The sequence below is a fragment of the Chiloscyllium punctatum genome, chromosome 36, assembly GCF_047496795.1.
Source record: "Chiloscyllium punctatum isolate Juve2018m chromosome 36, sChiPun1.3, whole genome shotgun sequence".
Classification (NCBI taxonomy): Eukaryota; Metazoa; Chordata; class Chondrichthyes; order Orectolobiformes; family Hemiscylliidae; genus Chiloscyllium; species Chiloscyllium punctatum.
Window position 1 is genome coordinate 39,966,193 of NC_092774.1, and position 18,879 is coordinate 39,985,071.

Here is an 18,879-nt window from a genome sequence, read left to right on the forward strand (position 1 = left end):
AATTGCAACATTTCAGAAGCGTTTGGATGGATATATGAATAGGAAGGGTTTGGAGGTAGATGGGCCAGGTGCTGGCAGGTGGGACTAGATTGGGGTGGGATATCTGGTCGGCATGGACGGGTTGGACCGAAGGGTCTGTTTCCATGCTGTACATCTCTATGACTGTATGAACAGCTGCTTCTCATTCCGTCTCTCTGCTGCCGTTTGCCCGTCCCCAGGAACCGGGCCCTCTCTACTGCCAGAAGATTAACCCGTTTTCTGTCTAAACTTTTCTCTGACACCGGAGTGACCAGTGACAAGTATTGCCCTCCTCAACATCGGGAACAGAGAACAGGAGAAGACCCCGCAGACCTCCACGGGTGTGGCATCTCAACTCTGCATACTGGGCCTGTGTATCAATATTTACGTCGAAGTTTTTTGGGAAGCAGATGAGAAGGCGAGGTGCACAACAGTGCGCCGTTATACGGGAAAGCTGCTAAACTCGACATTGAGTGAATAGGGAAGATGGTTTCCCTTCTGGGTTATGCTCCCATCGCGCACCGGCAGACATATCGGCGACGAACAAATATTAACTCTGTCTAAATTGCCACATTCTGTTTTTACGAACCGTGATTTCACTCAGAAGCACAATTTACCTGCTCCCTCCTGGATATCCTTCCAGGTGAAGCAGCACTTTACCTGCACATTTGCTGCTACCTCGTCTACTGCATTCGCTCGTCCTCGTGACTTTAAATCTCTGCCGAATCACTATAGATCATTTCAGGCATGGGAGCATTGTCACAGCATTATTTCCTGTTTCTTGGCCTCTACTGACTTGGAAAACTTCGGTTCTCCGAGGAGAGCTGGCCCAATATTTCAATTTACCTTTTTTGCTGACATTCCGCAAACACCGCACCACTCACGTCAACCTGTTCAACGCGATCTCCAACCATTTCACTTCCCTGTTTTCTGCCTCATTCGTATTCGTGGCAGCCCAACCTCGTTTCACGAAGGTGCTTTTTGAGAAAACTAATGGGGCATTTTTGCCCAAATCAAGTTAAGCGACGCAGCCTCGTCTGGGATGTGAATCCAGGACCGCACACAAGTCTGCACTGTTAAAGACTCTACCTGGGAACATGCCCCTAGACCAACAAGCCAAAGAGTGGTTCATTCCTCATCCACCACACTCCTCTTGAGCTCGCTGAGACTTGCTTAGTGTCAAATACATTTGACATTGTTCGAAGAATTGCAAGTGAAAAAGAGTTTCCAGAACAGCTGCTTCTCATTCTGTCTCCCTGCTGCTGTTTGTCCCGTCCCCAGGAACCGGGCTCCCTCCACTGTTTCGAAACTTTTCTCTGACACCAGAATAGCCAGTGACAAGCATTGCCCTCCTCAACATAGGATACAGAGAACAGGAGACCACTCAGAGGTTGTCACCTTAACTGTACACATTGGGCCAGTATATCATTGTGAAATATTTATGTCGAAGCTTTTTTGGGAAGCGGAGGCAAGGTGCAGAACAGAGCGCCATTATACGGGAAAGCTGCTAAAGACGACGTTGAATGAATAGGAGAGAATGGTCTCTCCTTTGGGTTCTGGTTCCAACACGCACGCGTTGTGCCATTCTCTTGCATTGCTCGGCAGTTTTTCCACAGAAGTATTCAGCTTTTCATCTGGCGTGTGGCAGGCACGTTTGAGAATGAGGTCAGAAGATCTTCACTGCTGTCGTGTCATATGCTGTTGTGCAGACATATCGTCGATGTGCAAAAATAAACTCTGTCTAAATTCCCACATTCTGTTTTTCGAACTGTGATTTCGCTCAGAATCACTAATTTTCAAAACTCGCTATATTCAAACTTTAACAAAGTGCTCATAGAAATGATTAGTGAACACCTGGAAGAAATTCTTCCAAACATACCTGGGGAATTTCGCTTTGAGGGGTCTTGAACTTTGTGGAAGGAAGGGAAATTTGCCTCGAGACTGTTTAATGTGGAGATGTGTTCTCCATGTAAACTGGTCGTAGTTGACCATCCCAGTGCTTCCCGATGCAGGGCTGCCTGACCCCCAGGGAGGTTTACCTGAAGCAACTGGAGAGAATCCAGAGAGGGAGCAGATTCTGCAAAGGTGCTCAAATACTTTCTATCTCTCTTTTAGGTCTTTTCCTTGTGTATTCCTTCAGTTTAGCACGTATGCAGTTTGCACCCTGGAAAATGATTGCTTTTTTCCTCATGTTCACAATTAAATGTGTAGTTTCGCTTGGAACTGATCCGCATTGACAGGATTGGCATATTGATATATATATATGTACACGTATTTAGTTTAAGATTAGATTATATTTGAATGAAGTTTTCCTCTAAACACACCTAAGCCTATCTGGCTGCATGAGGGATTTCAGGTTTCTGTGTGCTGGGTATTATGTGATAAGCAGGCATCTGGCAAACTACAGGAACTGTCACCTATGTTATGTTCGTTTAAGTGTACTGACAATGACCACTTATTTTGTGACTTTTTTTTGCAGGAAGACGTGCCGAAAGAAATCTGAAAACAAATGATACATCAACTTCTGACAGAGCCGCTTGATTCATTGGGACTTCAATATCAGCAGCCATTCCAATCAAGAAGACATGGTTGCTTTTGTTTGCTTGAGAGATTTTGGACACTGGTGCGGCAGGAAGAATACTGAGACACCGAGTGAGGGAGATTCAGTGCGCTGACTGTGAAAAGTGCTTTACACCATTTACTCAGCTTGGGGGTATCAAAGTCTCATCCCTGACAGTGGGGATAGACTATGTCCCCGTTCTGATTGTAATTTCAAACCCAGACCAACACAAGGAAAGCTCCCCCAATGGGAAACTGTGGAAATGTGGGGACTGAGGGAAAGGATTCCCTTCCCCATCCGTGTTGGAAACCCACAGACGTAATCACAGCGGGGAGAGGCCATTCACCTGCTCGGTGTGTAGGAAGGGCTTCATTCGGATCAGCCAAATGGAGACGCACGAGTGGGTCCACAAGTGAGAGAAGCCATTCACGTGCCCCATGTACGGAAGGGGGTTCACTCAGTCATCTGCACTGCTGACCCACCAGTGGGTCCACACCCACTAATACATTGAAGAAACCTGTTAAGTCTTTCATCTTTTAAAATAGGTTCCAGATTTCGGTTCATTAATCTGTAAATCCCAGAACTTCTTTTTAGTAATATTCTCCAGGTAACTTAATGTTTTATAAGGGGAGGTGACACCTGAGTTCAGATAACGCATGAAAGCTGTGAGTTTAGAGTCGTTCTGTATCACAGTCTTGAGTCAGACTTTTTCTATTTCCAAACATACAATCCTGCAAATGCAATTCACCCCAAAGACTTCTATGTGTGAGTGCATTCATGAGACAGAGCGTCTGAGTGTGTCTGTGTGTGTGTGCATGCTGGGTAAAGTGTGCGTGTAATGGTGTATAATTGTGTGAGAAGGTGTGTGCATGGATGAGAGTGTGAGGGGTGTATCCATGTGTGTCTGAGAGAGACCCCTGTCTATCAGAGAGGGTCTGCACGACCGTGTGAGGCCTTGTGTGTGTGTGTGTGTGTGTGTATGAGAGAGAATAGAGAGAGAGAGAGACAGATTCAGAGAGAGAGATAGGGTTTGTGTGTATTGTGGAGCTGGTTCTCCTGTAGTGAGACATGAATCCAAGGTTTCAGCTGAATTCATTCTCGTGTGTTCCAAACTTGTTATTAGCCTCTGCTCGGCCACTAGAAATTATTAAGCAGTTAAGCAGTTTCACAACACACACTAGAGAGGGCAAGGTGAAGGGCTGATGTCTGAAACGTTGACTCCCCTGCTCCTTGGATGCTGCCTGACCTGCTGTGCTTTTTCAACACAACACTCTCGACTCTGATCTCCGGCATCTGCATTTCTCACTTTCTCCTCATGGGCGAGGTGGGACTTGTCTTTTATTCACTCATTCACTCTTACAGCCTGTCCTTGGTTGTGGCCCAACTGTGCATCCTGAAGAAGGGCTTATGCCCGAAACGTCGATTCTCCTGTTCCTTGGATGCTTCCTGACCTGCTGCGCCTTTCCAGCAACACAATTTCAGCTCTGATCTCCAGTATTTGCAGTCCTCACTTTCTACTCAGAGAATAGGGCCCGTCAAAGATCAGAAAGGCGGTCTTTGTGTGGAGCCACAGAAAATGGGGGACATACTAAATGAATACTTTGCATCAGTATTTACTGTGGACAAGGATATGGAAGATATAGACTGAAGGGAAATAGATGGTGACACCTTGCAAAAATTTCAGATTACAGAGGAAGAAGTGCTGGATGTCTTGAAACTGTTATAGATGGATAAATCCCCAGGACCTGATCAGGTGTAACCAAGAACTCTGTGGGAAGCTAGAGAAGTGATTGCTGGGCCTCTTGCTGAGTTATTTGTATCATCAATAGTCACAGGTGAGGTGCCGGAAGACTGGAGGTTGGCAAATGTGGTGCCACTGTTTAAGAAGGGCGGTAAAGACAGTACAGGGAACCATAGACCGGTGAGCCTGACCACGGTGGTGGCCAAGTTGTTGGAGGGAATCCTGAGGGGCAGGATGTACATGTATTTGGAAAGGCTAGGACTGATTCGGGATAGTCAACATAGCTTTGTGCATTAGAATTCATGTCTCAGAAACTTGATTGAGTTTTTTGAAGAAGTAACAAAGAAGATTGATGAGGGCAGAGCAGTAGATGTGATCTATATGGACTTCAGTAAGGCGTTCGACAAGGTTCCCCATGGGAGATTGATTAGCAAGGTTAGATCTCAGGGAGAACTAGCCATTTGGATACAGAACTGGCTCAAAGGTAGAAGGCAGAGGGTGGTGGTGGAGGGCAGTTTTTCCGGCTGGAGGCCTGTGACCAGTGGAGTGCCACAAGGATCAGTGCTAGGCCCTCTACTTTTTGTCATTTACGTAAATGATTTGGATGCGACCATAAAAGGGACTGTTAGTAAGTTTTCAGATGACACCAAAATTGGAGCTGTTGTGGACAGCAAAGAGGGTTACCTCAGATTGCAACAGGATCTGGACCAGATGGGCCAAGGAGCTGAGAAGTGGCAGATGGAGTTTAATTCAGATAAATGTGAGGTGCTGCATTTTGGGAAAGCAAATCTTAGCAGGACTTCTACAATTAATCATAAGCTCCTAGGGAGTGTTGCTGAACAAAGAGACCTTGGAGTGCAGGTTCATAGCTCCTGAACATTGGAGTCGCAGGTAGATAGGATAGTGAAGAAGGCGTTTGGTATGCTTTCCTTTATTGGTCAGTGTATTGAGTACAGCATTTGGGCGGTCATGTTGCGGCTGTACAGGACATTGGTTCGGCCGCTGTTGGAATATTGCGTGCAATTCTGGTCTCCTTCCAATTGGAAAGATGTCGTGAAACTTGAAAGGGTTCAGAAAAGATTTACAAGGATGTTGAGGGTTGGAGGATCTGAGCGAGAGGGAGAGGCTGAACAGGCTGGGGCTGTTTTCCCTGGCGCATCAGAGACTGAGGGGTGACCTTATAGAGGTTTACAAAATTATGAGGGGCATGGATAGAATAAATAGGCAAAGGTTTTTCTCTGGGTTCGGGGAGTCCAGAACGAGAGGGCATAGGTTTAGGGTGAGAGGGGAAAGATAGAAATGAGACTGAAGGAGCAACTGAATCACGCAGAGGGTGGTACGTGTATGGAATGAGCTGTCAGAGGAAACGGTGGAGGCTGGTACAATTGCCACATTTAAGAGGCTTTTGGATGGCTCTATGAATAGGAAGGGTTTGGAAGGATATATTTGGGTGCTGGTAGGTGGGACTAGATTGGGTTGTGATATCTGGTCGGCATGGATGAGTTAGACTAAAGGGTCTGTTTCCATGCTGGACATCTCTGTGACTCTATGATTTTGTCTGGCAGCTCAACGTTTGTATATCTATTCCCCAGAGTAGAGGGTGTCCAAAACTAGAGGTGTTTAGGCTGAGAGGGAAAAGGTTTAAAAGGGACTGAACGGGGGAACTTTTTCACACAGAGCGTGGCATGCGTTTGGAATAAGCTGCCAGAGGCAGTGGTCGAGGCTGGTAGAATTACAACATTTAAAAGGCATCTGGATGGAGGTATGAATAGGAAGGGCTGAGAGAGATATGGGCCAAATGCTGGCAAATGGATCACGAGGGTAATGTAGGAAATGTTGTCGGCGTGGACCGAAAGGTTTGTTTCTGATCTCTGCAAGTCTATGACTGTATTTCTACATATTCTGAACCAATTCACAAGACTAGGAATAGGCCATTCCAAGCTTACCGGCTGTCCTCAATTGTGGCCTAACTGCGCAGATTTCAATGCAAGTTTCAGAAAGATGTCTGCAGCTTTTTTTTAAACATTTGAATGTGCTTTCAGACATTACTGATGTTTCTGAATACATCATTTTAGCTATTCTCAATGTTAAAGGTCAGCCATTTCTCACGCTTCCCTTCCCCACCCCCACCCCAGGTCGCCATCACCATCCATTCTCTCTCTATCATTAGAAGGGTTTGATACAGAGATCAAAGAGGGCTCGAGGCACGAGAAAGGACAGGGGAGGGTACTCAGAGTGAGATTGAACGGGGGGGGGGGGGGCGCAGAGACTGGGGAAGAGAAAGAGAGAAAATAGGTAGAAGAGCAGAGAATTTGGTGGTAGAGAATGCATGGGGGTACACAGGGTGGGAGCAGAGAGAGAGAATTTGGTGAAGAGGATTGGGGAGGAGAGAGAGAATGCAGAGTTGCAAAGTGTGAAGTGAAAGAAATTGGTTCCAGAGTGTGGGGAGAGAGAATGGACGGGGCAGTGGGTGGGGAGAGAATGGACGGGGGTCTGTGGTGGGGAGATAATGGACGGGGCAGTGGGTGGGGAGAGAATGGACGGGGGCAATGGGTGGGGAGAGAATTCATGGGGCAGTGGATGGGGAGAGATTGGACGGGGAGCAGTGGATCAGGACAGAATGGACACGGGGCAGTGGGCAGGGAGAGAATGGATGGGGCAGTAGGTGGGGAGAGAATGAATGGGGTCAATGGGTGGGGAGAGAATGGACGGGGAGCAGTGGGTGGGGAGAGAATGGACGGGCGGCAGTGGGTGGGGACAGAATGGACGGGGCAAAGGTTGGGGTGAGAATGGAAGGGGTAGAGGGTGGAGAAAGAGAGCAACAATGAATGGCAGGAGAAGGTGGGGGAGAGAAGGAATGGATGAGGGGAGCGTGTGGGAGGTGAGAGAAAATGAGTGTAAGGGAAGGGACTGGATTGGGGAAGGCAGAGGGTGGAGCGATAAAGGGAATGGATGGGTACAGAGGGTGGATGAGGGACTGGACAGAGGGCAGAGGGTGCAGAGATAGAATGGACGGGGTGGGGAGAGTGGCATGTGGGGAGAGAGAGAGAAGGGACTGGTAGGTTAGGGTAGAGAGAGAGAATGGACAGGGGATGCTATGGGTGGCGGTGAGGGAATGGACAGGGGACGCTATGGGGATGATTGGATGGGGAGGTGAGAATGCATCCCACCCACTCCCAGCATCCCCTTCTCTGCACATGTGCAGTGCAGACTTTTCTGAATGACACGAGAGACGAGTCTGGAACACTGTGAATGCAATCACCATCACATCCAGGCATCAGCAAACCACTGCCTTTCTGTCTTAAAAACTAAATAAAGGTGTGGGCTATATACTAAGGATGGCGAAATGTGGCTGAGAAACTGAACAGAGGGTCAGCACTTTCAGGAGAGGGGAGCTGGGCAAAGGCAGGAGGATGGAAGGATGAATTTGGGTTGGAATACATTGAAAGGCTTAGGAATTGAGAGACAGTGATTTCGGGTAGAAGATAGAGAAGGCTGTTCTGTGCAAACCAAAATTCTCTCATCCTATTTTCTGCCCTGCACTGACAGCAGTGATCTGTTTTCTCAAGTTATTAGCAGAGGAGGATTTGCTTTTCAGGCATGGAATAGAAATTTAGTCAGGGCCTGAATATCAGCAGTGTTTGAATCCAGGAGGTGAAATGTTTGTCTGCAGGAAATGATTTCCAATATCAACATGCATTGAGAATCCCCGTGAATACACGCAGCTTGCGTGGGAGTACTCAAGGGTTCTAATTGCGGAGAGAACTTTAATTTTTCAACGAAATGTGGACCAGTGTTCTCGCTATAGACGAGCCCTTCATTGGATCGTTCAATCTGCCGAGTAACAACGACCCCTTCCCCGTGGAAACTCTGTGAAAGCAAATTGAATTCCTCAAACTGATTGGAGTGTCACCAAGATTGGGGAGAAGCCAATCGAATGCATAGAGCTGGAGAGGGGATTCCTCGCAGCGCCAGGGACCTGGGTTCGATCCGACCCGCACAGTGACTGTGTGGAGTTTGCACTTTCCTACCCCTCCCCCACCCCCTGTTCACGTCGGTTTCCTCTGGGTGCTCGCGTTTTCTCCCATGTTCCAAAGATGTGCAGGCTAGAGTGGATTGGGCGTTCGAAATTCAGGGATTAGCTGTGGGGTTAACTGGTGGGTCGGGGAGTGGGGGTATGTTCTTCGGAGGGTCAGTGTGGACTTGGTGGATCAAACGGCCTGTTTCCACAGTGAATCCCCCAACGTGTCTGCAGACTGGTTTCCAGCTCCATCTTCTCTGTGCCGAAGGTCCTCCAGTATGTGTATTCCTTCGTTTTCAGCACCCAGAACGTCTCACCTTCTGCAAATCGAAAGACAAGTCCCACTCGGCCCTCTCTAATGTGTATTGTGTAACTGCTTAATCATTTTTAGTGGCCCAGCAAACGCTGATAACCAAGTTCAGAAACCAGGAGGATGGCCTCAATCGCGAACTTGGGTTCATGTCACATGACAGGTAACCCCACTTCACTGTTACGCTCTCTCTCTCTCACTCTCTCACTCTCACACTCACTCTTCCATACTCACACGCTCATGCAGAGCCTTTCCGATAGACATGCTCTCTCTCAGACACACACTAATACGCCCCCCCACTCACACCCACGCATACATCTTCGCACATGATGACACTCCATCACACACACACTTTACCCAGCATGCACAAGCACATACACACTCTCTCTCTCATGCATTCACTTACACATTTGGGATGAATTTGCTTTTGCAGGATTATATATTTGGAAATAGAAACAGTCTGACTCAAGATTGGGATACAGACAGACTCACCTCACAGCTTTCATGCGTTGTTTGATGTGAGGTGTTACCTCCTTGTATAAAACATCAAGTTTCCTGGAGAACGTGACTTAACAGTTCTGGAATGTACATATTAATGAACCGAAATCTGCAACCCATTTTAAAAGATGAAAGATTTAACAGCAATCTAGGTTCCTTCAATACGTCACTTATGTTGAATGACACTATAATGTTTTTGTGATATATTCTGTGTCTTGTGATTCTACACCACAGCTACCTGAAGAAGGAGCAGCACTTCGAAACCTAGTGCTTCCAAATAAACCTGTTAGAATATACCCTGGTGTTTGTGAGATTTTAAAACTTTGTTTCCAGTGAATACAGCCCACACCTCCCACTGTTGCCAGTAAACTTTGCAATTCCAATGAAACAATGAACCTGAAGTCCTGAAAAAATATACAATTTGTAACAATATTAGCGACTCATTCACTGGTCCTTCTGAGACATGACATTAGTGCTGGAGGCTGAAAGAAATGAGCAGCTTTAAAACAAAAACCTGTTGGACGTCACAGAGTCTAAGCCGGGTGGTAAGTTCAGGTAACCTTTACTACGACCCTCTTTTGTTACAGCTTCAGATTTCCCCAGGAAAAGGGCATACAAAAAGTAGTTTTTAAAGAAAACACCTCCAGCTCAAAATGCACCCACTCTCTCCCCCCCCCCCCCCCCCCCCCACTTTCTTTGTTGGTCAGCTGAGTTGACCCTTTGTAACTGGATCCCTGGTACAGCCGGGTAAAACATGCAGCTGGGATGATTGAGTGAACCCTTTCCCGCAACGGCAGTTTCCTTCACTAAAAAGGTCATGAGTGAATCAGATGGTGTTTTTTCCCCCTAAAAGTGGTTTCATCCTTAGATTCTGAAGTCCAGATTACTGAACGAGCTCCAATTCTGCCATCCACCGCAGTGGGATTCGAACCTGGGACGCCCCAGTGCTGGGTTGATCGGAGCACTTGGCCATCGCTCCTTCAATCCCCTTGCACTGGCACGTGAACTCGATGGTGCCTCCTCAGGTGGGAGGAGCAGGTGAAGCCCTTTTGGAACTTACAGCAGGTGAATGGCCTCTCTCCAGTGTGGACCCACTGGTGGGTCAGCAGTGCAGCTGACTGAGTGAGCTCTCCCCTGCACATGGGGCACGTGAATGGCTTCTCTCTGACTGAACCCCTTCCTGCACACTGAGCACGTGAACGGCCTCACCCCGTTGTGAATGCGTCTGTGGGTTTCCAGCACTGATGGGGAAGGGAATCCTTTCCCACAGTCCCCACATTTCCACGGTTTCCCCATTGGGTGGAGCTTTCCTTGTGTTGCTCTGGGTTTGAAATTACAAACAGAGCGGGGACATCGTCTTTCCCACCGCGAGGGGTGTGATTTTAATTCCCCAATCTGAGTAAATGGTTTAAAGCACTTTTCACAGTCAGCGCACTGAATCTCCCTCACTCGGTATCTCAGTATTCTCCCTGCCACACCAGTGCCCAAAGTCTCTCAAGCAGACAAAAGCAAACATTTCTTCAGGACCATGGGGACAATGGATGACGTATCTGACTCCACCTACTTGTTTCAACTGCAGCTCACAGCTTCTTCACACATCCCAATTAATCTTTCTCATTGTCATGAAACCGGCGTATGGGTACAATTCCTAATCTGCAGGAATGAGAATCGTTTCACTGTCTCGCGTCAGTAAATGTCCCTGAGAACATCAAAGTCAAGTCACAGCGCTGTCAGAGGAGGGGAAGCTGAAAGAGACCCACATGCTGCTCATGGGCACATTTCACTTTCCCCAACTCACCGCCCCAACCACTGCGGCTCTTGGGAGTGGAAAGGGAACAAACACCAAAACCCGGTCTCAGCTTTGTAAATCTTCACGAAATAAGAAAACTGTACATCCCTTCGGGTCTTCCATCCTGGGCTGACAGCGTTGATTTTAAATGGCTGTCCAGTCAGTGTCGATTCGTTTTGGCTGAAAAAATCTTCCTTATCTCATCCCAGCATTTCTTGCCACAGAGAACTGTGCGGCAGAGTTCATGTATATATTTCCTTGTATGGTATTTTGTAAATTACATTCGTTTTCTGGTTGTTTGTATCGGGTATTTCAGGTTCATTAGCCGCTGTTTAAGTTGTGTTGGTAGGTTTGTGGGCTACCATGATGCTGAGAGGATTGAGTTTTCCGGACATCATTTCCCAGATGTCTTTAATGTAAAGCAGTGTGGCTAGGGTTTCTCCAGACGTTGTGTCTACTTGTGTCAGTTTGTTGGTGTGAAATTGGCACACTGAGCTTATTGGGTCGGCAAAAATGAGGACTGCAGATGCTGGAAACCAGAGCTTAGATCAGAGTGGTGCTAGAAAAGCACAGCAGGTCAGACAGCTTCCGAGGAGCAGGAAAATCGACGTTTCGGGCAAAAGCCCTTCATCAGGAATAGAGGCAGGACCCCTCCAGGGTGGAGAGATAAATTGGGGCTGAGGTGTGCTGGGCCGAAGGGAGCAAAAAGTACAATAGGTGAATGGGGGTGGGGATGGAGGTGACAGATCAGAGAGGAGGGTGGAGCGGATAGGTGGGGAGGGAGATTGGCAGGTAGGACAGGTCCTGAGGACAGCGCTGAGCTGGAAGGCTAGAATTGAGGTAAGGTGGGGGAGGGGAAATGAGGAAACTGATGAAGTCCACATTGATGGCCTGGGGTTGAATTGACCCCAAGCGGAAGATGAGACGTTCATCCTCCAGGCATCGGGTGGGGAGGGAGCGGCGATGGAGGAGGCCCAGGACCTGCATGTCCTCGGCAGAGTGGGAGGGGGTTTGAAATGTTGGGCTATAGGGCAATGGGGTTGATTGGTGCGGGTGTCCTGAAGATGTTCCCTCAAGCGCTGTGTCTTGACTCTTCGAGGAGTCTCTAGTCTCCCCAATGTGGAGGAGACTGCATCAGGAGCAATGGATACAAGAAATGACATTGTTGGATGCACAGGTGAAAGCCTTCGACCGACCATGGCCCGGATTCGATTTCCGGGCAGGAAAGTAATGTTCGGTAGAGCTGTCAGGCTGTGCTTGCATCTCCCTGGTGGTCTAGTAGTTAGGATTCGGCGCTCTCACCGCCGCGACCCGGGTTCGATTCCCGGTCAGGGAAACTGTTTTCAGGGGGTTTAGGGGCTCCCCGTTCTTCTTAAATGCTCTGTACAGTTATTTATTGATCTTCGTCGTTCCTGGGTGCAGCAGTGTGTCGTGGCTCGCTGAAATAGTGTCCTGATTCAGATGTGTTTGATTGTGTAGGGGTGATTGCTTCTGTAGTTAAGTTCTTGGTTCGCGTGCATTGTTTTCCTGTAGACGCTGTTTTGAATTTACCATTGACTGTTCGCTCCACTGTGACATCAAGAAATGGCACTTTGTTGTTGTTCTCCTCTTTTGTGAATCTTATGCCAGTAAGGAGATTGTTGATGGTGTTGTAGGTTTCCTCCAATTTGTTTCATTTTTTGATGAGAAAAGTGTCATCGCTGTAGCGGACCCAAAGTTTGGGTTGGATCGTTGGAAGGGCTGTCTGTTCGAGTCTCTGCATTATTGCTTCTGCTAGGAATCCTGATGCTGGAGGTTTCGTGCGTATTTCGTTGATTTGTTTGTAGGGCTTGTTATTGAATATGAAGTGGATGGTAAGGCACAGTTCCACGAGCTTGACAGTGCTATCTTTGCTGATGAAGTTGATGCTGTGTTTGTGTCTTTGGTTCTTCGAGTCGTGTCTTCAGTTTTCTTTGGCCACGTTGATGTTAATGGATGTGAACAGGGCTGTTATGTCAAAGGACAACATTAATCCATCCTCTTCTATCTCAGTGTCTTTGGTGTTCAGGAATTCTTGGATGGAGTAAATGGAGTGGAGTGAATCTTCGACTTGGGGTTTTAGTCCTCAGTGGAGGTGTTTTAGCCTTCAGTGGAGGCCTTTGACTAGTCTGTATATTAGTGTTCCAAGTAGTGAGACTATGGTCTAAGGGGGGCTCCTGGTTTGACGGGGAGGAGAACAACAAAGTGCCATTCCTTGATGTCACAGTGGAGCGAACAGTCAATGCGGAACTTCAAACTGGCATCTAGAGAAAAACAACAGACCCAAACCAAGTACTTAACTGCAGAAGCAATCATCCCAACACCCACAAACGAAGCTGCATCAGGAGATTATTTCAACGAGCCACTACACACTGCAGCACAGAGAAACTACGAAGAGCACAAGAGAAATACGTATATAGTGTATTAAAGGAGAACGGGTCCCCAATAAACCCCCTCCGCCGATTTCTCATTGATACTTTCAAGGTGACTCTCAAAAATTCGGTTTGACCCTCCATTCTTTCCTGCTTGTTTTTTGTGGGTTTTGAAAGATTTCCCAACCTCTGACTGAGTATTGGAGTTGGAAGGTTGTGTTGTGGTTGTACAGGACACTTTTTAGGCCACTTTTGGAATATTGTGTACAATTCTAGTCTCCCTCGTATCAGACGGATATTGTGAAATTTGAAAGGGTTCTGAAGCACCAATGGTTCCACAGAGATGAAGAGGCCCTTCTGCTGCCCTGAGTGTGGGAAGGCCTTCAGTGATTCCGCTGCCCTGCTGACGCACCAGTTGGTCCACACCGGGGAAGGCTGTTCTCCAGCCCCAAGTGCGAGATGGCCTTCAGCAGTTCTTCCCACCTGCTGAGACACCAGTGGGTCCACACTGAGGAGAGGCCGTTCTTCTGCCCCGATTGCAGGAAGGGCTTTGCACTTTCCTCCGACCTGCTGGCCCATTGGTGGGTCCACATGGGGGAGAGGCCGTTCAGTTGCCTAAGTGAAGGAAAGACTTCATCAATTCCTCTGTCTTACTGAGGCACCAGTCCGTCCACACCGGGGAGATGCCATTCTCCTGCCGGAGTGTGAGAAGGGCTTTACCCGCTCCTCCACACTGCTGAAGCACCAGCTGATCCACATGGGGGGGTGGAGAGGGGAGGCCTTTTTGCTGCCCTGAGTGCGGGAGGTCCTTCAGCAATTCCTCCACCCTGCTGAAGCACCAGTGTGTCCACACCGGGAGAGGCCCTTCAGCTGGCCCGAGGGTGGGAAGAGGTTCATGTTTTCCTGCAACTTGCGGAAGCACCAGCGGGGGCACCAGTGCTCCCAGCAATCAGATCCCACCGGTAACGCTGCCTTTAGTCACCCCCCAGTACTGAACCTCCTGCCAGTTCTGACAGTGGGTGCAGTGGGAGAGTAGGTGGGCTGTTTTTGTTTTCTGCTGGACTGCAATTGCCTGCCCCACCCCCCACAACTACAACCCCATGGTGGCTCAAGGTTAGCACTGCTGCCTCATGTCACCAGGAACCCAGGAATACTTCCACCCTTGGGGCTCTGTGTGCAATTTATGGAGGGTAGGAAAATGGATCTGAGTTGGTTACTCTTCGGAGAATCTGTGCAGATGTGTTGGGCTGAAGGACCTGTTTCCACACTGTAGGAGTTCAACCATCATATGAGCTTTGCTTTCATTGGAAACTGCTGCTCATTGAGCCAGGGACTGCACATTGCCAAATGAAATGATCCAGAGAAACGTAAGACCGCAAGACCATCGGAGCAGAAGTTAGGCCATTCGGCCCATCGAGTCTACTCAGCAATACGTTAGTGACAAAAGTAGTGCAGATGAGATTAGCTACAGTGTGGAAACAGGCCATTTGTCCCAACAACTCCACAGCGACCCTCCGAAGAGTCACCCATCCAGACCCATATCTCTCTGACTAATATACCTAACTCTGTGGGCAGTTAAGCATGGCCAATCCACATGACCTGAACATCTTTGGACGATGGAAGAAAACAGGACCACCCAGAGAAAACCCACGCAGACACCGGGAGAATATGAAAACTCCTCACAGACAGCCACCCAAGGCTGGAATCAAACCTGGGTCCCTAGCACGGTAAGCCTGCAGTGGTAAACACTGAGCCACTACATATTGCAACCCGAAGTAGGCAAGCAGGAGGTTGGGAGAATGCAGCAAGCCAGGCAGCACCAGGATGTGGAGTAGTCAGCGGTTTGGGTATTAACCCTTCTTCAGGACTGAAACGTTGACTTCTCTGTGAGAAATGATTTACGGGAATGTTGCTGGGGGTTGGAGGATTTGAGCTACAGGGAGAGGCTGAATAGGCTGGGACTGTTTTCACTGGACCATCAGAGGCAGAGGAGTGACCTAATAGAGGTTACAAAATCATGAGTGGCATGGACAGGTTAATAGACAAGGTATTTTCCCTGGGATGGGGGAGTCCAGAACTAGAGGGCATAGGTTTAGGGTGAGAGGCGAAATATATTAAAGGGACAACTTCTTCATGCAGAGGGTGGTACTTATATGAAATGAGCTGCCACAGGATTTGGGTCAGGTGTTGTCAAATGGGACTAGATTAGTTTAGGATATCAGGTCAGCATGGACAAGTTGGACGAAAGGGTCTGTTTCCATGTTGTATGTGTCTCTGATTACTGGTCCTGATGTAAGTTTAAAATCGAGTCCAAGTCACTTTGAATAGTTCAATCTTGTTGAGCTCACCTCCTGAAAAGTTTCAGATGAATCCCTCTGAGCGATACTGTTTAAACATGCTGAGTTGGACAAAGTATCCCATCAAGTTCAACACAAACCCAGAGTTGAAGAAGTCAGAAGTCAGAACACCAAGGGGACCAAAACTGATCACAATATTCCAGGTACGGCCTCATCAACGTCCTGTAGAACGACAACATAACTATATCTATACTCAGTTCCCGAACTGATGAAGGTTAGTGTGCCTAAACCTTTCTTCACTGCCTTATGTATCGATGTAACCAGAGTTTTAGGACCTACTTTAAACTGAGCCACAATCCTGCTTCTGGGAGCACAGTGACTAATAGGGACGGCAAAAGGGAGATTGACCTTTAAATGGAGTATAAAAGTAGGGAAGTTATAGTGGAGGTTTTGATTGAAAGGGCAGTGAAGATTCAACCAGCTGACAGTGGATCTCAATCACATGTAGATCAGACCAGGTTCGGACAGCAGGAAACCAGATAGGTTTTTACAACAAACCACAACGAGGTCATCATTAGACTCTTAATTCCGGATTTATATTGAATTCAGATTCCACCATCTGCCGTGGCAGGTTTTGAACACAAGTCCCTAGAACATTACTTGGGTGAATAGTCTGGTGACAATAAAGTCGGCCATCGCCTCCCCTGAACACATTGGCTGATTGTGTTCAGAGGTAACAAAGGAGCAAGAGGTTTTAGCAGCTGCTAAGTTGTTGATATTACACAAGGGAACATCAGTACTCTCAGTAATGGCACATACTGAAGTCAGTGTCCTGTATCAGAGGGAAGGGCTCGGGAACCATAAGAAATAGGAACAGGAATATGCCATTCAGCCCCTTGAGCCTGCTTCTCCATTCAGTAGGATTCTGGGTGATCTGGCATTCTCCACATTCACTTTCCTGCCCTTTTCCTGTAACTGTTCATCCCCCGACTCTTCACGAATCTATCGATCCTAGTTTTAAAGTGACATGAAGGCTGTCAACAGAGTTACTGGGGTGGGGGTGGGGGGTGGGGACGGGGGCTCAGGTCGAACTTGGGGACTAAAACAATGGCTTCACACTTCACAATATTTAACTAAGGGAATGTTTATGGTTATCCAATGCTGGAAATTGGGCAGGCATTCAGATAAAATTATTGGTAAATTATGAATGATAGAGGAGTCGGGAGAGAAGTGGTGTTCAGGCACAGTTGGATATCATTAGTATAGATGCTAACACCAGCAGCTACGGTAAAACAAATAAGAACGGAAGACACTAAAAGCAGACCCTCCCAGAGGATAGAGTGATGCTGGAGAGGGTCAGTTCTGTCATTAACCCTGATCAAGGCTGTCCGCAGGTCGACGAAGGAATGTTCATCCCTGTCACCGTTACAAAGGATGTCAAATATGACCTTGATAAGAACTGTTTCAGGGGTAGAAACCAGACTTGAAGGCTTTAAACACAGAATTCTGGAAGAGATGGGAATGGCTAATTCAACAATGTTACATCCAAACCAACACTTCTATTCGTGCGATAATAATAGAAGTGTTTTGGTTTTTATTTCGAAGATTCTCAGCAACACTGAGTAAGAAGCAACAAAATTAACACAAGAAGTACTGCAATTGCTACAATGTGCCTGCTCCCAATAGGGGGCCATCGGTGTGAAATTAACTGTCTACAAGGGACAATATTGTAAAGGAATTACCCAGTTCATAGCTATAAGAGGGGAGACACAGACTGCTTGATAAAAACATATAATGGGCGGGAGTTGGCCACCGGGCACTTCGAGCCTGCTGCAACATTCAATAAGATCATGGCTGAACTGAATTCAACCTCAACTCTCCATTCCAACACATCCCCGACAATCTTTCATCCACTTGGTTATCAAGAACCTATCTACCTCTGCCTTAAAGATTTTGAATCCACTGCCTTTTGAAGAAGACACACAACCCTCAGAAAGAAAATAAATCATGCTCATTTTTGTCTTCTACATTTAAAATATGACCCTGTACTTTCAGATATTAAGATAGGGACACATGCTGCATTCAAATAATACCTGTGGTACAGTTAACTATGTCAAAGTGCTTCACATGAACATTGTGAGAATTCCTTTAAAAATCACAAGACCGGAGCACAGATGAGACAGGTGACCAAATTCTTGGTCAAAGGGACAAGTCTAGGGCAATCTTTTGAACAGGTTCAATTTCCCAAACATCAGAGGACAAAGACGTGCACAGCAAACACAAAATAGCAAAGAATGGGGAACAACAGTGTCGTCATAACGTCACAGGATGAGTAATCCAGGGAACATGAGTTCAAATCCCACCACAGCAAGAGGTAAGATGTGAATAATTCAAATCATAAATGGGGAACACAAAGTAAGTCTCAGTATGGTATCGATGGCACTGACGTCAATTGTCCTAAAAACCCATGTTCACCAATGTCCTTTCATGAGGGAAACTGCCATCCTTGCATGGTCTGACTTACATGTGACTCCAGACCCACAGCAATGTGGTTGACTCTTAAACTGCCCTCTGAATTAGCACAAGCAAGACACCTTGCACTTAGGGATGGATAACAAACATCAACCTTGTGAAAGTGTCATAACAGAAATTGCTGGAGAATCTCAGCCAGTCTGGCAACACTGGTGGAGAGAGAGAGAAAGAAACAAAGACAATATCCTGGCTTGAGTCCAGAACAGTTGTGAAGAAGGGTCACAGCACTTGAAATGCTAACTCTGCTTCTCTCTCCACATGTGCTGCCAGTCCTATTGGATTTCTCCAGTATTTGACGCATTTTTGTGTTTCAGATCTCCATCATCTGCAGTTCTTCATTACACTGACTTAGGGAAGCTCAAATCCCATAAAAGGGTAGAGCAGAAGCGCTGGAATTACTCAGCAAGTCTGGCACCAGTGATGGAGATTAAAAACAGTTCGTACTTCGGGTCATTGAATGATCTTACATCAGGGACAAACTTTTGGGGAAGCTGCAAGAGTAAAAGGCACCAGTGTAACTTCAACATCTGGGAGAACTCTCTCAGCCTTAGGGGTCAGGCTGACTCAGCATTCTGGTCCTGCTCATTACCTGTTAAATTCTCCGTTTGTTGTTCTTGTTATATTTCTACATGGTTGACACATTCCTATGTTTTAAAATGAAATTCCAGCAGGCAGGAATTTTCCATGTATGTAATCATACATTAGAGGGTTTGGAACGTGAAT

General features: G+C 47.2%; 1 non-coding gene across 1 annotated transcript; it reads left to right on the forward strand.

Annotated features, from left to right (window-relative positions):
- Positions 1-12,201: 12,201 nt before the first annotated feature.
- On the forward strand, positions 12,202-12,273 carry trnae-cuc (transfer RNA glutamic acid (anticodon CUC)). Its single transcript has one exon. It is a non-coding gene; the product is annotated as a tRNA-Glu (tRNA).
- Positions 12,274-18,879: the final 6,606 nt, after the last annotated feature.